Source organism: Pezoporus flaviventris, unplaced genomic scaffold (genome assembly GCF_033815535.1).
Source record: "Pezoporus flaviventris isolate CSIRO_AGI_PZ_B2104156 unplaced genomic scaffold, CSIRO_AGI_Pfla_v1 ptg000047l, whole genome shotgun sequence".
Classification (NCBI taxonomy): Eukaryota; Metazoa; Chordata; class Aves; order Psittaciformes; family Psittacidae; genus Pezoporus; species Pezoporus flaviventris.
The window spans coordinates 7,256,416-7,279,417 of record NW_026892595.1 but is presented as its reverse complement, the minus strand read 5'-3'; the positions used below and the strand labels follow the sequence as shown (position 1 = coordinate 7,279,417).

At 38.9% G+C, this 23,002-nt stretch overlaps 1 protein-coding gene and 1 long non-coding RNA gene across 3 annotated transcripts in view; one reads left to right on the top strand and one right to left on the bottom strand.

Moving 5' to 3' along the window:
- Positions 1 to 23,002, top strand: part of ZEB1 (zinc finger E-box binding homeobox 1) — a 124,052-nt gene that overhangs the window by 4,807 nt on the left and 96,243 nt on the right. The window lies entirely within an intron of this gene.
- LOC133276891 (uncharacterized) lies at positions 39 to 2,705 on the bottom strand. The gene is made up of 3 exons (XR_009746050.1): positions 2,653 to 2,705; positions 864 to 953; positions 39 to 149 (listed from the first exon to the last, which is right to left on the bottom strand). It is a non-coding gene; the product is annotated as an uncharacterized LOC133276891 (long non-coding RNA).

Sequence of the window (23,002 nt, the reverse complement as noted above, 5' to 3'; positions counted from 1 at the left end):
CTACAGCCATCCTTTGCCTCCTTGCCGGCTGGGACTCAGGTGTTGGTATTAACCTTTCATTTCTTCTTACAGAAGTTTTACAGTGGTAGATGGAGAAGCTGGACTGAAGTAAAAATACCAGTGCAGTGCCTTTCTTCATGTGGAAGTATCTGTTATAATAGGGTTTAAAATGCCAGTGAGGGATGGCAGACATTTTTAGCATGTATGGGACAAACTTATTATGCTAAAGAAATAAAACCAACCTCTGTGAAGCTTGGCTTGTGGGGTTTTGCTTGCTTTTTTTTTAGCTGATATTTGAGCAACTGTATTCTGTTGCAGAGAAACTGCTGGAAGTACAGTATCGAGCCAAATGGCTCTTAAGAATCCCTATTTCTAAATAGTCATTATTATTTACCAAAAATATAAGCTCATTGCGTTCAACTCATTAGCTGTTTGTAGTCATTTCAAAAACTCAAACTAATTGATATTGCAAGCTGATTAGAGTATGGTATGCTTCACTCACTGTAAATCCAATATTTAACAGTACATATTGCATTTCTGGAGATCATAGTCTACTTATGATAGGTTTCACACAAATCGCCAAACAAGAGCTTGAAAAATGGAAGTAATTCTGGGTTGATGTAGGCTTTCATACCCATTTTCGAAGTATGGTCCCAGATGAGCTTTCAGTTGCTTAATATTCCTGAAGTTCTGGTCATACTTTACCTGTTGTTTTCAAGAGAAATTACTAGGTAGGTTCTTCTCTGTTATGCGAATGTAAACAGGACCTGGCTTGCACCTGTGGTCTCAGAAACTTTGGTGCTTCATTCTGGCAGCTATAATAGGCCTGTTATTTTTGAGAACTAAATTCTCAAGTGACTTACCCAAGGTCACACAGGAAGTCCATAGCAAGACTGAGTCTCAGTCCATTTTTAATCCTTGGGACTACCAGTGCATTTGGCTTGATCTACAGCCTTAAAGAGAAAGAACAGATTTATCATTCAGCATAAGTATTATGTATATTAATACATATTAAGTATTATCATTCTGTATAAGTATTTAAACTCTTTCATATTTATTGTCTTGAAATACTTGCACTTTGAGCAAACAAGTGGCAAGATGCAAAACTCGTTTTTTTTCTCTTTAGTCATTTTTAAATGGTATTAAGATAGTATCTTCAGTGGTGATGTTTCCTGTCTTCATAGTTAGTGTTTATGTAATGATGTGCCAGAGAAGTAGAGTTTTGTCTTTGGATGTTTTTTGTATTCCCAAATTTTAAGTTCAGTGGTGTGCCGGTAGACAGAAGTAAAACACACCAGGAGGAAATTGACTTAAGACCTATACTGTTAACCTCAACATCCCTCCTTCACTGTGTGGGGTGTTTAGAAGACTGCTTTCTTAGAGCTTAATACCTGGGCAGAGATGATTTAATCAGATATTGGTATTCTTCAGACAGTAATGACTAAAGAAGGGACTCAGAATATGGCTAGTATTTCTGCTATTTGAACATGATTGCTAGATAATTAAGAAAGCATAAGTCTTCTTTAAAACAAAAATTCCCTGTGTGAAATATTTAATAAAAAAATTATTAAAAAAATCACCAAAAAAAGCTGATAGTTTGCTGATGACACCAAGCTGTGTGGTTCGGTTGATAGGCTGGAGGGAAGGAATGCCGTCCAGAGGGACCTCGACATGCTTGTGAGGTGGGCTGATGCCAACCTTATGAAGTTTAACCGTAACAAGTGCAAGGTCCTACACCTGAGTCGGGGCAATCCCAGGCACAACTACAGGTTGGGCAGAGAAGAGATTCAGAGCAGCCCTGTGGAGAAGGACTTGGGGGTGTTGGTTGATGAGAAAATGAACATGGGCCGGCAGTGTGTGCTCGCAGCCCAGAAAGCCAACTGTATCCTGGGCTGCATCAAAAGGAGCGTGACCAGCAGGTCGAAGGAGGTGATCCTGCCCCTCTACCCTGCTCTTGTGAGACCTCACCTGAAGTATTGTGTGCAGTTCTGGTGTCCTCAACATAAAAAGGACATGGAACTGTTGGAACAAGCCCAGAGGAGGGCGACGAGGATGATCAGAGGACTGGAGCACCTCCCGTATGAAGACAGGCTGAGGAAGTTGGGGCTGTTCAGCCTGGAGAAGAGAAGGCTGTGTGGAGACCTCATAGCAGCCTTCCAGTATCTGAAGGGGGCCTGTAGGGATGCTGGGGAGGGACTCTTCATTAGAGACTGTAGTGATAGGACAAGGGGTAACGGGTTAAAATTTAAACAGGGGAAGTTTAGGTTGGATATAAGAAGGAAATTCTTTCCTGTGAGGGTGGTGAGGCACTGGAATGAGTTGCCCAGGGAAGTTGTGAATGCTCCATCCCTGGCAGTGTTCAAGACCAGGTTGGACGAGGCCTTGGATGATACGATTTAGCATTAGGTGTCCCTGCCCATGGCAGGGGGGGTTGGAACTAGATGATCTTAAGGTCCTTTCCAACCCTAACTATTCTATGATTCTATGATTCTAAGCAAGCAGGCCATGGAAAGCAGAGAGAGATGGATGTAATGAGTAGGCAGGGGTGCATGGGTGAGGCAAATAGCATGTGTTGGAAGGAGGGAGGATGGAGTATAGGGAAGGGAGTAATCTGCTTCTCACTGAAGGTTGTATACTTTATATCTGATTGACCTTGGTGGCCTTCCAGGGAGTGAAGAAACTGGTCTCCCATCTGCTGCAGGAGAAGATCACACTGGGAAATAGCTTTGACCTCAGTTGACTAGGTGATGCCTTGAAACACTAGAATTGCTGGGGCAGGGGTTTGTAGGGAGCTTTGTGTGTTTTTTGTAGGGCTTTTTGCTTCCATGTTCCATTAGAAAGTTTTTTGCCATTGCTTCTTATACTATGATTGACTCAATTTCTTGAGCTAATTATCAAGTACATGGGTATTTCTTAGTCTTGGTTTTGCTTTTTTAGCTATCCAGTTCCTGGAGTCTTATTTTTAAGTTATTGGAAAAGGGTAACAGAAGCTGGATATTTTTAAAAACTGTTCACAGTTGCAGCTTTTTAATCTTTGCTTGCCCTCCACTTTTAAAGGAAGAGTAGGGTTTTTATCGGTTTTCCTTTTGTATTGAGCCCCAGTTTGTTTATTTAATAATCTATTTGTTCTTTTTTTTTTTTGCATAGGTAAGTAGTATTCCTGTGTGACAGTCAAGGAAAATGGAAAGCCCAGTCAAGAAGAGTGAGACTTGACGATGAAATACTAACTACAGTTAAATGCAGCGTAGCTTTATATATCTGTTTTAGGACTCCTAAGAAAAATACTAACCCTATCACCACAGTATGTAATCACCTTTCAGGCAGTAAAAATATGTTGGGTCTTCTCTTTCTGTATTTGGTCCTATACATCTGGTTCCTTGTGTGAGTACCTGGCAGCTTACATTCATAGGTTAAGAGGAGAAGTAATGGTAGAGCAGAAAGAAGGAACTTGTTAAGTTTGTATCTTCACATGTGGAGCAGCCAGGCAGTGATTCACATGTTTCAGTTGGTTAGTGCTGAACTTTTTAGCCAGTTTTTTTTTGTCTTGTACATTTGTAGCCAAAGGAACCCCAAATGGAGAAGAAAGGAGGTGGGGTTTTGTTTTTGGTTTTGTGTTGTGTTGTTTTTCTTTTGTTTGGTTGGTTGGTTTTTTGGTTGTTTGGGTTTTTTGTTTTGTTTTGTTTTTTTGTTTTTTTGTTTTTGTTTTTTCACTCTGTCTTGCTCTGTGCTTGTTTCTGATGCCGTTACTGTATCTTTTATTTTAACATGTTTTTTCAGAGCAACAGAAGTTAACTAAAAATATGCTTTCTCATCTTTGAGAAGTCAGTCTTGTTTGAAAGCAGCCTGTTTCAGTTCTGTCCTTTTCAGCTGTCATTCCCAGCTGTCACAATCTCCTTGATGTAAGGACTTTACCCCTGTTGTTGTGAAGCAGTTTGGTTAACAGCTGCTGTCACCCAAAGGTTAAAACCTGAAAAGTGGCATCCTTTGTTGCTTCCCTTGCAAATGTTTACTTTCTGTTTGGTAACATCTCCCTTGTTGCTCTGCCTTCAGTGTGTTCAATCTATCCTATTTTTGGAGAACTGTGTAAAGCAAATGGATGTGTCTAATGATGAATATATTCCTCTGGATATGTTAGGAGGCTCAATTGTGACTGAGAGTAAAATAGATAAATTCTATCCTTGCTGAGATGACATTCCATCTTACCTACTTCAAATCTGTGAGTACAAGTAGGAGTCCTTCTAGAGTGAAAGAGCATGTAAAATTACTTATTTAAATGCTAAGAGCCCCATATGGTATTGGAGTATATTAGAAGCAGAAGAAACAACTCTTCCTTAACTATCTAAATAACTACATAGTTTTCCGTAGTGGTTTTTAAGTATGGTTTTGTATTTGATGCAGATATCCTTTGTCTTCTGCAAGCTCTTCAGTTTTTTAGCTTGTTGCAAGTAAAGTGTTCGATCAGGAATGTTGGAGGAGCTGGCAAGATCATTGGAGATAAACAGATTATAAACCTGGCATTTCACCATGATCCCGAGTGTGGCTTTCAGATAACACTTGAAATAAAGGGGTTAAAAGAGTCTGATGTGGTAGAGAGAGTATTTTTACCTATGAACCGGTGTGCCTGTCCTTGTTAGGATCAAATGCTACTTGGGCCAGTGACACGAGGGAACACCTTCAGTCACTGTGATATGAAAGGTTTTCATTATTTCAGCAAACACTCCTTTTTAAATTCTGTCTGACAGACAACTGACAGACACTGAGGGCAGTTTCTGTTCTGTTTTGTAGAGACATCTGTCCACAGTGTGTGTATAGGAGAAAGCAGTATGAAATTACAAAACATCACAAATGTTGCATGATTGAAAATGTCCTGGGGAAATCTGTTACGTCTGAAAAAGTGCAAAAAGAATAGAAAAATTAGACCTTAATTACAGGGATCAGGTTGCTTTTTGCTAAACTGGTAGATTGGACCTAAAGAAGCAGGTTGGGTTTTTTGTTTGTTTTCTAACATTTCCCCTCCCAAAATGTAACATAACTTTTCTTAGTGCCCCAAAACTTAGGAAGATGAGTTGTCCCGTTTTCCTTAAATATACTTGGTTTAAAACAGTTTTTTTCAATGCCATGTGGAATTCCTGCCTTGTGCCCTTTCGGGTATGGATCAGATTTTCCTTCTTCCTACCTTCTAATCCATTTTATTCTTTCTCTTAATTTACTGTATGCTACCTGCTATAAGTCATGTGAAGTTCTAGACTGGAAAAAGGAGACACTATTCAGAATCTGTAACCTGTTTAGTCATCTGTTTTGTTTATGTCTTTCCATAGCCTTGCGGGGTTTTTTCCCTATTATTCCTGGTACAGCTGCTTGGTAAATTCAAGCAAAGTAGAACTAGTCACATACTACTGGATTCATTCTTGGGTTATTGTTCACAGGAAGGACCTAGGTACAGTTGGCCCCGCAAAGAGCGTGAGGTGGTGAATAAGGACTTTCAAGCAGATTTGGAGCTGTAATGACTGGCTTCCTTCCCTACTGCTGTCCCTTCCCCTTCCTTGCAAAGCATTTTCATTTGAAAAACTAAGGTGTGGTCATCAGGCATATCTGTTCTCAACTTCCAGTAATTTTTTGCTCACTGCTGAACTACACCATAATTACATATGCAAATGTAGTATTTTTTTCCCTTTTACCTTGTACATGTGGGAGAGAAAGATAAGGTTGCAGAGTACTGCCAGGGGTGGTGCTGCTGTTGAGGTGAGGAGGTGCTGCAGATGGCCAAAGGAGGAGAGAAGTACTTGTCCTGCAGAACAAGACTCATGGAGGTTTTCAGAACTTCTGTGACTCAAAGGCAACAAGAAAACACTGTTCTTACCAACTTCAAACTTTAGGTAGGAACAGATTGTTGAATGACTTGTAACAACCTATTTTGATACATTCTTGCTACTGAGGGCTGAGAGTGAATTTGCATTTACAATAGGAATTTATTTTGTGGACACACATATATATAGTTATATCAAATAATTTAACCTATTAGGTTGGCTTGGTTGCTCCATATAGTAACACAAGGAAACCTTCTGTAGTTTGTAACAGTGTTGTAATGATACTAAAATCACAGAGACTAATTCTATGGGAGAGGCTATTCTGACAACTTCTTACCTTCATGGGAAGGCTTACCTTGTACTTTTTCCAGATCTTTAAATTGACTGATGTACTGTTTTCCTGAAACCCTAAATATGTCTCACAACAAATAGTGAACATGAGAGAGAATCAGTTATACATTGCAGTCAAAATGCTTGGAGATTCTTTCTGCACTAAAGTGAAATAATAATTTAAACAGAAATGAGAAGCAAAATTGAGTTGGTAGTTGTAGCATAGGAAAAGGGAAATAGTTCCAGTGACACATAATGAAGTATAACATGCTGTAGTTCTCTGTATTTCATCACGTGATTAATCATGCTTTCAGGGATCAGCCTGCATAGCTGATGTGGTAGTTACATGATTGAGAGGGACTTTTTAAAAGGATGAGCCAGATTTGTACCTCAGGACATGAGTGACTTTCTGTGAGCTAAAGCAGTTTAAACAAGAGGCAGAAATTTAGTTTTCCAACTGCAAAGCATACAGTTAGAACTGGTTGAATCAAAATCATGACTCACAACAGATGTTTATGATCCTGACAGAAAATTCTTACAGGGTATTTGAAGCAAAGTGTCGCCTGTAGATCTGATGCTAAAAAAGTCTTTTTGCTTATATTGCTGTGACTCTGCTGAGATGAAACAAAAGAAGTAAGGTAATTAAGAACTCTGGAAAATATGGGTATTTTGTTTATTTTGGTATGAAGCTGCAAGGCTTCTCCATTTAATTACCCCAACCTCTTAAAAAAAAAAAAGCTTCTTGCTATGCAGTATGATATATGATATGCAAATTATTTCACTGCATTTGTTTTGCATATGTATGGTGTCAGAATAGTTTGGGATATAGGAAAGAATATACATCTTTTTAAAAAATCTGAGTTTTTTTTCTGAGCAGGTAAGAAAACACAAGTGCTGAAATTGAAAACTTGCCAAATGTCTTGATTTAATAGTTTACAATGCTTATACTTTGCCCTTCCTTCATCTTTCTAATTTTTTTTTAAGCATTTTGAAGGTCTTTTAGCAAATCCTCAGAGTAGAAAGATGTTTGTAACTTTTCGAGTTCCAGGATACTCACTTACTGAGTAAAGCATTCTAGGTTTGTGCCCTAATGTATCTTAATAGTCTTAATAGACATCCTAATGAAGTTGCCCTGTTTTTTTTGGGATTTTTGTGGGTGGTTTTTTTTGTTTTTTGTTTTCGGTTGTTTTTTTTTTTTATCTCTTCCCAGCCTATCTGGCTTTAAAGAACTTGTACCTCTTCCTTCAACCACAGAAGCATTAAGTAGAACTGCAGTCAAACCTCTGTCTTGTTGGTTCTTTGGTCTGCCATTGAAACACTTTGTAGCTGAATGTGTGTGAATGTGCAACTGTGTATGCTGTTTTCCTGCCTTTTCCTTTTGTCTGTCAAGCTTCTGGCTGATAGCAGATTAGCCATCTCAATGTGGGCAGCAAAGAGTAATGGGCTGTACAAAATGCCTTGGGCTCCTTGCGTACAATAAAATGACTTCATTATGAAGCAAAAAATGACAAGCCTGCCATGGAGGATATCTGTATTGGTGAGATGGAGAGAGTAGCCTTTGGTTTATGATCATATTAATGGGTGTAAAATAAACTTACTTTTTACAGCTGAAAAAAATTATTCCTAGGTGTTTTACAGAGTAGTGCTGAAGATCCTTCTAGCAGGAAAATGGTGATGGGCTGAATGGATTATGTACAACTTGCTATTCCTGATAGCTGTATATGTGGGGGTGAAGGAAGGGAGTAATAGCATGATGGCTCAGTTTCATTTTCACCATACAGATGTGTTTTTCTTTTCCTTTTTCTTTCTTTTCAGTTTTTTATTTCTAATGTTTTAATTAGTTACAGGATTACATACTCTGCCCTTCATAAGCATGTTGGGTTTATTAAATCTTTCGGAAGATGTGCTAATACAGATTTAAAGGAAATTGGGCCAGAAACATGGTTGACTGAGACAGAGGGAATCCAGATGTTGGAGGAGGATATAAAATACAAAGCTCTAATGAGCTGGATCAAGCAGAGGTACAAGTGTGTGTGCAGAAGCACAGTAGCAGGAAAAATAACTAGTAATCCTGAATCCTGTCAAGGTTTTTGACAGCTATACTTACCCACTGAAAAAAAAAAAAAAGAAAGAAAACCAAAAAACCTCCACAACAAACCCTCTCAATTGTCTACAGTTTACAGTGTAAGCAGTAGTGGCTGCTCTTGCCCTCCTAACTGCCAGTTCTGGCTTTCAAGAAGGTTTGTGTGTTTGTTTTATGGCATGCAAGATCTAAAAGGTGCTCATGCCAGGAAAAAAGAAAAAAAGAAAAAGAAGGTGCACTACTTTCATTTGTGCTAAATGGAAGATCTTCCTGAATTGCATCTGTTCAGGAAATGAAGACAGCTACTGATATACAGGAGCTTCCAAACTAACTGGCAAGTCAGCATAAAAGCAATTTGGTGTATAGAACATGGAAGTATTGTTAAAACATGCAATGCTTGTCCTAAGGTACTTAGTTTTAAAGAAGCCTCTTAGATTGATACTTGTTCTAGTCTGCCTTGCTTGTTGGAGTCTGTTCAATATGTCACTGTGGATACAACCTAAGTGGACTCTGGAAATACATGCTTTAGCAGCAAAATGTACAAATTGCAACTTGCGATAAATAAAATGGGAATACTTTTGGGTAATCTCCCTTGTGTTATTTTTCTCATTCTGTCAGCTGCTGCCAGGTCTCACTGAGGCTATTCTGCATGGTAATTCCATCTATGGTATGGACCGTGTCCCTTGAAGATCTCCTTTTAGCTGCACTTCACACACCGACTCTTCTCCAGTCTCCTGGATTGATTTTTCACCAAAGGAAACCCCTTGCTCAAAATGTGTACTTCATGCACACTACTTTCGCTCCCTTCCTTTCCTCCAATAAAGTCTGCCCCCTGCCCTCTAAAGAAAAAAGAAACAACTGAGCGTGATTTTTGAGACCGGTTATACCACAGAGCTCCACAGATGTTGCTCCCTTGACAGCAGCGTTAATTCACTTTATGTGCATTTTTATTTTGCAGTTCAGAATTGTTTCTATGATCATATGAGGTTTTTATGACACTGAAGACTGTAGCTGCTTATGAGAGAAGCTGGTGATAAAACAAAAGCTTAGTTAACAGTCTTTAACAGCGCATAGCCTGTTAGCCTAACTAAAATATGTTCCGGGCTAATTTCATTGAGAGAGGATCCGTGGAGCTTTTCTTTTTGCCTCTTTCCTTGCCCCATGTGATCACTGTGGTTTATAGTAGGAAGCCACTAGTTTCTGCAGTCACAGGTGGGAAGGGAGGTAGTTCCTGGTAGGTCATGCAAAGGCATTTGAGTAAAAATAAGAAAGTGAGTTCTTTTATGGGGGAAGGAGGTAGCTACATATTTTACAAATCTTTCAACAACCATGACTTAATTGGCACTACTGAAAGCAGTATGTTGCATATTAATGCAGCTTAGGGAAGTTGCACTCATGAATATGAATAAAAAAAAATCTAGAAGTGCTCTTTTATGTTTTTTTTTGTTGTTTATTTTTTTTATAATTACATGTCATACTGAGTAAGGTTATTGCTACCTTGGACCAGCCTGGTCTGACACGGCTACAGTGTTGTGTTATGGCTGGTTTTCAGGACAGGTTTGGGAGGTTGCCGAGGACCAGACACAGAGTGGTAAAACAGGTGAAAGCTCAACTTCACTTAATCAGAGGGAATCATAGGAAATACAGGTTTTGTTATCTTAAAGGTATTTAGGTAATAGAGAAAAATATTCTTTTGGCAGATAGTTCTTGCTGTTTTCTTTTTCTATGGTATTTAGGCTACAGCATTATCTTTCAATTTTAACAGCGTTTGGGTTGATACTTAGGATCTCTTTGTTGTTTCTTGTTGGCAAGTACTAGTGCAGCAGAGTTGGAATTCCAAGTTCAGGACATGTTATTTATTAATGTATTTAACTCAAAATACATCATACATTAAAACTTCTTGTGCACAAATGATTTTTTGTTTGCTGATTGTAGTGAGGAGCAGGCAGCAAGACCTTAATGCCTCTTCTGTAAAATATCTAGTGTATAAGCTATGAAATTACAGAAGGTCTGGTATGAACTCTGAGGTTCAGTGCTTGACACAAAATGAGGTGGTCGGATGATAGAAGTCTGGAAGATGCCTTCTTGTTTCCTTTCCCCAATTTTGGCTTCTTGAATCCTAATGGCCAACTCCTGCCTTAAACTTCAGCAAACACAATGCTGTTAAGATGTGGAAGATCAGAGGTTTTACAGTGATTTGCTGTTGATCCCTAGTTCAGCACAGAACTCTGTAGTGACCTCAGTTTTATTTGTCTGCTGTTTTCCAGAGTTGGAGCAGAAGTGTGTTTCTGCAGTAGAAGAATTAGAGTATGTGTTTTTGTTACCTGAGATACTGTTTGTTGACATCTTTTCTATGTGTTGCAGGCCCTGTGTGAATCCTGATGACTCCAATTTTGTGGAATTCCTTTTCTGTGAGCAGGAATGTGCTTCATTCTTAGACAAGGGATTACGTCTTTAAACTGACAGAGGGGAGATTTAGATGAGACATTAGAAGTTCTTTACTGTGAAGATAGTGAGGCACAGGAGCAGGTTGGACAGAGTAGTTGTGACTGCCCATCCAAGCAAGTGTTCAAGGCCAGGTTGGATGGGGCTTTGAGCAGCCTGGTCTAGCTGGAAGTGTCCCTGCCCATGGCAGGGGGTTGGAACTAGATGATCTTTGAGGTCCCTTCCAACCCAAACATTCTATGATTCTATGTGCCTCAGAGTCAATTTTTTTAAAGCCTCATGTTTACTTCCTTATCTTAAAATTGAGTAGCTCTTACGAGAAATTAAAGACATCAGTGCAATGTTGCTCTCCTTCCTGGATGAAGTGGTGAACTCTGTCATGCTATCTCATCTAGCTGTCAAAAAAGGTCAAGATTTTAGGCTATGCAGAGCTATAGGGTATTTATCTTCTCTGTTCCCCCTTGTCCTCTTCCAAGCAAGACTACTATAGAGAAGGGAAAAATCCACTACCAAAAAAGCCAAATCGATGGTTTTAAGTTTAAATAAAGCTTATGATTATCTCTGCTGTAATAATAGATGTTTTAGGTTTCTGGAGCAATTAATGCAGTTCTGCAAAACCTGTGTGACTGTTGCTGAGTACTTCAGTGGACAGCGTCTGTTACAGTTGGGAACTCTTTAATTAGTTGTCCTGGGTTCAGCAAGTGTAAATTGCAAACACTGAAATGTAATCCTCAGCAGATCAGCCTGTAGTGGATGAGAATGAGGCATGTCAAGCTCTGTTTTGGAGGAAGCATGTATTAAAAATCTTTCGTACTCATTCACGTATGCTTGCCCTTGGGTTTTCATTTGATTTGTAAGGGTGTTTTGGAAAACCAAATGGCCAAAAGCATGTTGTTATTACAAAAGTGGGGGTATTTGGGGTCTTCTTTTTTTTTTTTTTTTTAAATAGGATCTTATTCCTCTGTATTTCACAGATTCTTAAACTATCTGGTAGCCATCACAGCCATCTACAGAACTTAGAATATTCTAAAACTAGTAAGCAGCTGCACTAACATGACAAACTCTGTTTAATTACACAGCATGATAGAATAGGAGGGATTTCCATACTATCCTGGACATGACCTGCTAGTCATTATTAAAGCAATGTGCTTTGTTCCCACTGGGGATGGAAAGGATCTGCAGACAAGTGAGGCCTGCCTTGCCTTGTGATGTCTGTGTTGTCATCTTTAACAGTATCATGTGAGGAAGAAAAGGGGGTTTTAGTCATTTCTCGTGTCCCAAACCCTTTAGAAGCATGTCCTTATTTTGGATGTTTTTCTCCATTTCTGGAAGTGGGGCATTCGTAGAAAGCCTGTTACATGTGGGTTTCCATTTAGGCATGAGGGCTCTGGAACAAAATATTCAGTCTTTGAGATGATGTCAATCTTCTATTTAAATGGGATTTTTAGTGATCATGGGGGAAGGGTACAGATGAAGAAGTCATTTTTGGCATCTGGAGGTTTGAGAGGGCCTATTTCCTTGGCCAAAAAAAGCAAGCACGTTTTGTGCTTCCTTGAGAGTTGATTGTTGTTTTTTTTTTCCCATTAGTCAAAAGGATAAAGGCTGTCTTCTGCCCAAAGATAATTTGAACTGATGCTTGAGTGTATGAGATGACAGCATGTAATGCAACTAATTCCTGTTGGCTAATGGCGCATGTCCCACTAAACACCTGAAGAAATGACAGATCCATCTTGCTACTTCTTTGGGAAGCAATCAGTTGTGAGTTCTATGTCTCTTATTACCAAGTTGTATGACTTTGGTGGAAATTTCAAGGAATAGAGGCAGCTTTTTGGCAGATACACTCAAAATGCCTTGGCATAGGAGCTGGGGATAGCAGTAGGAGATGCTGGTGTTCTACTGCTCAACTTTGGGGAAGTTAGGATTGCTAACAAAGTGACAGAGACAAGTCTGCTTACCAGCTATGGCAAACTATCATCCTTATATGAAACCAGCTTCTGTAATAAAGCGAGGTTTGAGTTTTTCTTTGTGAAGAAGTCATGTCTGCTGGTGGCAGCATGCCATGTTAGATGTAATACATAAAGGCATATAGTTGTTCCTAGAAAAGCATTGCCCCAGAAATGCTGCTTTTTAGTGAGTAGACCTCTTCATTTGCAAGAAAAACAAATAACAACTTGTTTGCTGATCTGTGACCTGTTTTGGAGTGACAGTCTTGCACTGTGCTGTCCATAGCTGAGAGTGAGCTTCACAAAGGCGTTGGAAAAATACATTTGTTTTCCTATGCTGTTGTTATTTCTCAGCAGGTTTTCAGTTGCTGCTCCCCCCACTTCTTGTAACCCTAAAGCTGCTCAGACTGTTTCTGTTTCAAGTTAATTTCTAATGTACCTTGTTGAAAAATCCTTAATGAAGGCTGGAAGACTTGAACAATTTTCATAACCTGAAAAAAATTAATGAAAAGTTATTTAATAAAGCTTTTTGAGCTTTCTGGTTTAGTTAAGTGGTTTAAATATGACTTTTTTTTTCTGATTGAATCAACTGATCAACCTTTAGTTAGGTAGAAAAAGTTTTGGTTTTTTTTTTGAGAGGGAAAGCATATAAATGCTTTATTCAGACCTTCATTCTAATAATAGTTCAGTATTCTGGAGGTGAATTATGTGAGTTGACATCAAGGATCTGGCTAAAAGGGAAACTTATTCATCTTTTCTAGATGAGATGATGCCAGTTGTGAAGATTAAATGTTTGTTCAGAAACTGTATTATCTGTGAAGTAAATTTTGCTAACCGTACATTGAAATATTCTTGGCTGGTACAAACTATATGTCAGTGTCTGTGGTGATGAGGGTTTAAACTAGTTCATTTTAAATCCTAGCAAGCAGCAGCTGAAATGCTGCAGAATGACCTTTGACATAGGGACCCATGAATGCCCTGAGTATGATTTCACTTTCACCACGTTCTTTGTGAATCTGAATGCTTGTCAAATCAGATGTGTGTTTAGACCTTTTCACTGAATGTGCTTGGAGGGAAAGAACAAAGCCTGGGGTCAACTTGGCATAATCCCCGCGTTTATCTTTATTCTATTATAGCAGCTTGTGGGGGATGGAGTAACTATTCTCTATGAGGTGAAAGTGCAAGTAGAGTGTAGGTAGGCTATCCGTCTTTTCTTCTAGGCTTTCCTAACAACCTAACTGGTCTCCCATGATTTAGTTGAGCTAATGTATGGCTGACTAGGCAGATGACTGGTTGATCCATGTGATTTGCTATTTGTTCTACCCATAGCTATTTCGTAGCTGCGGCACCTATCAGCTGATGTAAACAAAACCAAGTACAGCTTGTCTTGGGTAGCACATGCAGAATTGGGTCTGTGTTTCATAGTGCTATGTTCTCTCCAGTGGAGACAGAAGGGGAAATAATATGAATTTTTATGCTACAACTACTTTTGCTTCAGTGCAAATCATCTTTTTGTTTTAGGAGATAAAGAGCTTTGTATATACTGTATGGTGCATATGTATTTTTTGCTTTTGCAGGCCATTAGTCATAAGTAAGGAGTGACTAAGTCTGTTATTACCCATTCAAATTGGGAAAGCCTTTGTCTCTAAGGGAAGAACCGTAGAATTCTCCTAAATTATTATTATAGACTTTTTGCAGTATTTTTAGATTTTACTCCTGTGGTAGATTTACTTCACAATACAGGATTGTTTCTATGTGAAGCTGGAGTGGTCTGAATCTGTAAACGAGTTATTGTGTGGTAAAGTACAAGTGGGTGGACGAACTATATGACAAAAGGCCTAGTTACCTTTACAGTTTGTTCGCTGTACCTCATACACTTTGTTTCAGAAGAAAAGCACTATTCAAAGACTTGAGTATAAGGAGGCAGTCTTTCGCACGAGGCTTGTGGGAAATTTCTTGTCAACTTGTGGGCTTTCAGCTTGTGTGGATTTACCCTGCGCCTTCTGAGGCTTTGCCTGCAACAGCTTTACACGTCTCTCTGAACCCCACACACCTTGTGGGGTGAACAGTTCCTAATCTTACACTTCAGCCAGTATTTTCACCTTACATGTATACTTGTCTGGGCTTTTTCTGTTCACTTTTTAATCAAACTTTGCAAAGTTTATCCTTAAGTAAGGAGGGGGATTTGTTGGTTTTTAAGGGCTTCCAAACAAGGAAATAATTTGCCCTCATTAACGTCAGATTAAATACAACAATAAGCAACAAGCAGATACCTCTTTTTTTCTTTCCCCCCCCTTATTTTTAACCAAACCTAATAAATCATTCTGAAAGCATGAGTGTACTTTTTTTTCATTTTTTAAACTAAACTTTGAAATTTGATGTTCTCTGTGTTAGATCTGCAGTTCCCTTCAGCTGCTTCTGTGTTTCACTGTTTACTTTCTCTTTCATAGCTTAGTGGATAAGTTCTTAAAAACCTGCTCATTCTGCTTGAAAACAAATGTGCTTCACTCAGCACCCAGTTTTCAGATTTAAAACACTTTCTCACAAAGGCTTGCTGATGAGCTGGATGGGTTTTGTGCTTGTTTTATTTTGAAGGAGATTTGAGTTATTTCAGTCAACCTTGGAAGAGAGGAGAGCAAGTACCTGGGGGAGAGCAGGGCTCTGCTTCTCTTGCCCAGCCTAGGTGAGCTGGGGTGGCTGAAGAGGAGCGACACCCAGAGCAGGCTCCCACTTCCATCAGAGAAGCAACTGAAGGAGTCCTCAGCCTCACAGGGCACAGCCTAGCACACAAGCTGGAACTGTCAGGCTCCAGACCTGCACAATAATTTTAAAATGAAGTAACACAAGCCTGGACCTATGCCTGCATTAGCTGTCTGTGCTATGGAAGCAGTATCCACTGGGAGCAGGGCAGAAGAGGTATTTGGGGTTAGGAAGCAGTCTGATAGAGTTTCAGTAATGGCTTTCATTCCTCCTTAGCTGCATCCTTTCAAGTTTTTTGGGTGTTGGAGAGAGACACTTTCAGCCTCCATCTCCTTGGTGTTACCAGTAACTGCTCTAGGAGAGCAGTTCTGGGGAACCTACTGTCCTCATCATCTCTTGCTGCATTAAGGAATAAGTTTAGTGCCACTGTTCAACACTGCCAAGGTAATTTTGCTCATAATCTCAGGCTGAGCAGCATGGTGTTCTTTTTTGTGTGGGTTTCCCTGGATTGTTCACCCTCCCTTTTCCCATCAAAACCTGACATAATCTACTACTTTGGATGTTGCACTTGCATACCTGATTGTCACCAACCAGCATCCAGAAACCTGCACATCTGACTGCAGTGTCTCTGTTGCATTCTTAGTTTAACTTAATGACATTAGTGACACCAAGAACTTGCATCTTAAAACTCTCTTAACCTTGCAGGTGGTAAACCAGTAAGTTATATCTAGAATCTCCATCTCCAAATACATGCCTCAGTGTTTACTTTTTCACAGTATAGCAAAACTCTGACCAGTTCTACCGTAGCTGAGTGAAACAGGTACGCATTTTTCAGAACTGTTTACGAGCTCTCGTGTACTAAGATTAGTAAACTTGAAGGATACTTGAAAATAATACCAGAAAATCCTTTGCTTCTATTAATCAGAACTAAAAGGCAACAGTCAAATGTTTGCTTTTGCAATATCAAGGGTTTTTTTAAATTGGTAAATCAAACCTCCTGTTTTTAAAACGCCACTTATACTGTTATATAATGGTAGCTTTTCTTCTCTTACTTTTTCCTCCCTCCTCTTCTGTCGGGCTATAAAACTACATGCTGTGTAAGAGTTTATATTCTCCTTTTCAAGACTATTTCAGTCTTGAGATGTGAAGGGAGATTTTCTAGTAACTAATGTTCACGTGGCTAGTCTATTTGCTGCCAAATCTGCTGTGTTTTCTTCTTTGTTTTGGGGTTTTGTTTGTTGGGTTTTTTAACTTCTAGTGGTGTGAAGGTGGTGTTTGGAGAAGCAGTTCTACTAGCTGTGAAGAGGCTGAACTGAAGGAGCAATACTGAAGGAAACAAACCTGCTGTTTTGTACCTAGCTGCAAAGTAGTACATCCCTAGTCACTCTTAGGGTCTTTCAAGAAGGTCAGAATAACTCTTCTTCTGCCAACTTCAGATGGGAAGACAATAGAGAAATGAAGCAAGGGAGTACATTGGCAGCAGAGGAGGGAACAGCCAGTCAAACCTGCTATTAAGCAGCATTTCTTTTAAGTGATGCGAATATTGAAGAAGATAACAGCACTTTTGTTTTTAGAACTGACACAATGCTAAAAATCCATCATGGAAACAGCAAAATAATATAGGTGTGTGCTGCTGATCTGATTTCACAGCTGATCACAAATGCAGTTTAGTTTAAAGAGGCATCCATATACTTCAGTAATACCAACAGTTGACAATTCAGGAAAATAAACTTAACATGTCTGATCTTACATTTCTTTTACTGTCCAAAACACAAGTGCTTATGGTAATAAATGAATTTTAATGTGCTTTAAAGGCAGTCTAATTTGGAATAGTTTAGACCATAAAGTCATGGGCAGAAGTGCATTCAAAGAAATAGTTCCTGGCAGAATAGCTGACCAGAAGCCTGCTATGTGGGGGTCCTTTAGCTCATCTGCCCCTGCAACTTGCCACACTTCAGAATCTTCTTGCTAATTTGGACAGCATGCCTTCCAAGGCCTGGAGCCCACTGGCATAAAGTATTCTTTCAAACTGTACTGAAATTTACATTTGCAGTAAACCACTCTGCCCCGCTATAGTTTTGAGGTCTTGAAGAATATGCTTGTTGAATGTTCGAATGGCCTTGTCTTAAAATGTGAAGGAAGTGGGTTTGGCCCCAGGTTCCCCTCTGGGGACAGTAGCATTGAGCCCTCTAGCATGTCTAGCTACTAACAACCACAATGTTTTTGTTCTTTCTTTGAGCTTTAGCTAAATATTATCCTTCATTACAAAAGGAAAACTAGAAGTTACCTCACCTGCTCATTTAAAACTAACTTTGATCCTATTTATGTAGCAACTACGACAGAATTAAATTGGCTGACAGCTCTGCACTGCTAGGATTGTGGAATTGTTTTCTATGGTTTTTATTTATTGGTTGGTTTGTGTTTTGTTGTTTGTTTGTTGTTGGTTTTTTTTTTTCTTGGAGTCAATCCCATCCCAGTAGCTAAGGGAGAATACAAGGCAATCAAAATAATTACAAATTTATGTGCTCAGACAAAGTAACAGAAAGATTGCTACTGGGAATGACAAAGTATTGGATAGAGGAAATAAAATTCCATTAAGCAGAGGTTTAGGGAAAGTGTTATCTCTGGCCGTCATGATGAAATCTTTAAAAGTGTGGAAATGACAGCTTTTCTGAGACTTCAAGAAGAAAGAATAATGCAGAATCAATGCCATGTTATTTTCAACAATATTTCATTCAAATCTGCGTGTAATTGCTGCTTCAATCTATGCTTTTACATCTTGGTCCTTGACTGAAAATCATGCCTGATCAAGCTGGCAGGCAACCCAAAGGAGAAAGAACTAATGGATTGTAGGGAGAGATGTCAGTCACTTTGGAGATTCCTGGTCACCAAAAAAGCTGGGTGCAGATGAACACCTCAATAGGCCAACTGTTGGCATTTCAAGAGTCAAGAATGCTTTTGCTCTTCTGTCCTTTTCTGTGACTGTGTGATATTGAGGGACTGAAAGAGAGAAGGATGTTAGCCTGCGTAGTTGTTGAATACATGGTCCTAGAGTTATTCTGTGGGCAAGCAACTGATGCAGTCCTTGTCTCTGTCAACAAGTGGATCTATGGAAAGCATAGAATGCAGCAATTATCCTCTCTATTCATTTTATCTCACAATTGGGACAGATTAAGAACAAGTGGTCAATTTACAGCAATTCAGGCAAGTTGTAATTTGTTGTCATATTGTAGTGTGTCAGTGTGCCCCAACTCAAATTCTGGTTTCTGTGGTGTAGGTTTTTTTTTTTTTTTCTTTTAAAGAATATTCTCTTTCGCTCAATCTTTATTTACTTAGTTTTCTGGTTTGTAAATCCAGCACTACAAATATATATATATATGGCAGCTGGTGAAAAATGTGACAACCACAATGCTTGCTTATTAAAAAGAGAAATCCATGTCAGCTCTTCTTGGCTCACACAGTTCATGAATGAGGGGTATTTTCCCTGACCAGTTGCATGCTGGAAGTCATTCAGATGTGTTGCTATTTTTGAAGACAACTTTTGTAGGGCAGAATCTATCCCTCTGTTGATATCTAGAAAGCATTTGCTTTTCATGAAGACAGAAACTTTTATGGAACATAGTTCAGGAATTCAACTTGTGCTCTATTGGTAGGTTTTCTTATTACACTGACTTGAAGTTTCTCATGAGAGCCCCTGTCTAGAAAAGTGTTTTTTCTAGAGGATCATTCTCCCAGCAGTTGTTTACAGCATGTGTATGTTTGGCCTAAAAGCCTGCCTATGTACTTTGGCTGTATAAACTGTAGGGTTGGCTCACAGACTACAGCACCTAAATTTAGATGCCAGAGTGTGAGCTCATTGCCTATGCTCCCATTACCGTCTGTGGAGGCCTAGTCAGTGGAGCTGAAGAGCTGTTGACTGCACATAGGTATCTGCTTTTGGATGAGCAGAATAGTACTTCAAATATCATTGATTATAGCAGAAACTTGTGCAGCTAGCGGATGTATAAATTCCTAAATCTTAAGTTTGGTTGTCTGTGAGCTGTATCTTACCCTAATGATGCTTTTTACCTCTTCAGAGTTGAAAAAATTTTTGATGTTCTTTTAGTTATTAAAACTCCATTTGTGAGTTGTCTCCTGTATTACTTTCTTTTGAACATTATATGCATGGTTGAAATTCTTGATTGTTCAAAGCTATACCTTTAAGGTGATACCTGTCTCAGTACTTTCTCTAGCAGTCTGATCTTAAGTTTCTTTCAGTTCTCTGGGACTCATAGACTGCTTTCTCTGTCCAGGCGAGAAGCAGGCATTCTGCCTTCCTCCTGCCCCATGCACCTCTGTTCAGATCATCTTGGTGTTGAACTCTAGCTGGACCCTTCTGACTTAAGAGAAGTTTCTTCAATCTCGTAATGGGAAACAAATGAGCTTATTGCAAACAGTATGCTATCTTGAAGTCCTGTTAGGAAGCAGCAGTGAAATTGTTCTGTTTTCTCTTACTCAGTTGCATGGGCTATTAGAGTTGGTCACAAGTAGCTTTTAACTTAAAATGTTAATTTCTGTTGTTTACTTAGTGTTTTTGTATTGAATTGATGATCACAAGTTAAACTGGTGTGTGAGCACTGGAATGGGGAGGTGTGGTAATAGGAAAAGCTGCTTTGGAGTGGGAGATACCACTATAAAGAACTAGGATTATGTACATGTATTTAATAGCAGTGATTTTTTCAGTGCAGTGGCCTTGAGTTCAGTGCGGTTAGGGTTATTGCTAGTTGTTTCAGGTCAAGGAAGAATCAGTTCTGTAACTGAGCAATTTAGACATAAAACTCTCTTGTTCTTGCTTCTTGTTATTAATACTTCCTTTTTAAAAGTTTACTCATAGCCAGAGAGTGTACCTTTAGATATGCAGACAGCTTGGATTTTGCTATGTCCTCAATATTGACAGCACTCACTAACAACAGGATACATTCTGTACTTAATTAGTGGAGTGACTGGGGGGGGGAACAAACAGACAACCACCTGAAGAATGGTGCTTAAACAAATAGATGGGTTTGGTTAAGTCTCCCACATTGTGTGAAGCTCTAGCTGAAATTCCTCCATCTTTTAATGTTCATACTGTGCAGTGTTTTTGACTTTGTTGATGGAGATGAAGAGGCTTCTGTTAGAACAGGATTAGGTTTGCACCATTGCAATAAATTGGTGGACTGGTGGAGTACACAGCAGGTATCCTGTACAAGTTACAGCTTGTAATTGTCTCTTGTAAAATCTTGGATTCTGAGGTCAAGCGCTGGGATTGTTTGAACTATCACCCCATATGTGGATTATTCGGGGTGAGACTGAGAGCGGACTGCAGCTCCCATCTCTCTCAAACTTCATGCTGTTTTTTTCGGTGTGTTGTTCAGCAGATACCTGCCAGGCTGCGTGCATTTGTATCTTTGACCTTCCTTCTCTTTCTTCCGATAACTGTATCAGAGTAGTATCTGTCTGTTTTGAAACAGTGTTTTGTATCTGTTTTTTGTATTGTGGTTTTTACTTGAGAATTGGTAGGAGTCTTGAAGTTACAGAGCAGCTAAGTCTATATGCACAACTGCATTAGAAGTTTTACATTAATTTATCCAAAGTAATGAAAAGAAAACAGTTTAATTTCACGGACTAAAAATTATATATTAATCTCTTTCTGTAGGAATCAAAATCTCTTAGTTATACAAGAAGATCTATTAAGTCACCATATTCTTTCAAACATCAAAATGTGATATTTGAGTGAAAATGGTCTATGCAATGTTCTTTTCTGATCCTTTTATGTTAGTCTAAATTTTAAGAAGTCTTTAGGAAATGCCTTTTTTTTTTTTCCCCAAAAAAACTTTTTTAGCTGTTCCAAATATCCTTATGAAGAATTCAAATCCATGTTTGATAGGTAAACTTATGAAATGTAATATGAAAGAAGCTGGTGGCCTGGGAATAATTTCTCTGATATGTAGCAGTAAGTGAGATTATCTACTTGGAAGGAATCTTTACTCGTTAACTTTTCATATTGACCTTTTGGGGATTTCATTCTTGAAAGATGTTGAATTTCATGCTGGCTAACTGATTGTGAGCTTCCAGAACTCCTGGAAATGGCTCTTTGTTTGCAGGAAAATGCTAAGGAAGTGGTGCTACAGTTGTACCTGTCACTAGTGGAAGACCAGAGCTAGAGCATCATGCCTGCCTTTTGTGCCAGCTCTTAAGAATGATTGCCAGCAGTGTCTCTGTTCATAATAAAAGCAAAACCAGACAAACAGCAGAAAATACTAAAAACACCACCGAAGAGGGAAAAATTAAAAAAAAAAAGCAAACCAGAAACCAATCAAGACAATAAAACCCCCCAAAAACTTACATTAAAATTGCAGTAAAACTGTTAGTGCTGAGAATAAAGAAGCATAGTCTGAGTTTACCTGAAAGAAGGGTAGGAAGTGTTGTGGTAAGTCTAATAGCTCAAAGGAAGGAAGATGTGAAAGCTGAAGTTGGGTAGTTCTGGCAGGCAAAGGTAGATAAGATACTGCTTCTCAGTAGTTACTTTCAGCATAGCTTCTGCTTCTATGTGCCAGATATTAAAAGACAGTTAAAACTGGAGAATTTACCAAAAGTTGGCTTGTGATGTCTGTAAATTAATTTCTTAAATGGTCTTTAAAAGCATTTCTAAATAGTATGTTCCAGATACACCAGAAACTGTGTACTTCTGAGTTGGTGGATGAAACTTCTGTAATCAGTTCTAGTCAAGATATCAGACTAGGTCATTGTGCTGGTATATCTTTTTTAATCAGGGAAGAGGGGAACACAATTTGTTACATGTATTTGAATGAATTACAGTCTAAATACAAAATGTCCATTATTTTCCAAATAATGGTTGCTTAGGAAAAGTTAGGAAAACTTTCTTGGATGCAGTTTAGATATACTTTCATGCATGTTATTTTAACTAAGTTTGGAGAACAGATGCAGCCTTTTTCTTAAGTATTTGTTTAGATGATTATTTGACTGTATATCTTCTACACTATGTCTGTGCTTAAAATCAGTATACCTGCGTCCTTATCCATGGCAAAGTACATTGTTATGAAAGAGTTGGTGACTAGCGTTGATATCTGTGATTGCTTTCCACAGACAGTACTGGGGAAATCTGGGAGACATTAGGGAGTTATTTGCCCCAACAGCCAAATTGGGAAGTGAATTAATAACTGATTCTTACACCACTTCCACTATTGGGTTGTGGGTGATGTCTAAAGGCTTGTAGGAGGATGTCTGGATTCTTGGGGTTATATCAGGGGAACTGCAAGTAAAACTTCTACTTAGTTAGAGCTGTAGGTTGTTTCCATTGCATTGTATTACTTATCTGTTCAAATATCAGACCTTGGAGGTTTTGAATAACACACCTGGCCATACTTCCTCAAGGGGCTGGATGCTGTCAGATTCACTTGCTCGATCACATATACAGCAGAATACACATAGTAAGCTGGAAATGCTCTTGGTCTACACCTGGTACCCTGGATTTCTGTCAACCAGATTCCTGAGATAGAAAGGGAGAGCACGCATTGCTAATACTGCAGATCTTCCTTTCCATTGAGTGGAATAAAGGTGATCATTTGATTCTTGCTCATGTGCCAGTGCACTTTTAAACCTCTGCCATTACCAAAAAAGGCTTGAATTTCATCTTTTACAGTGCTGTTGTTGAT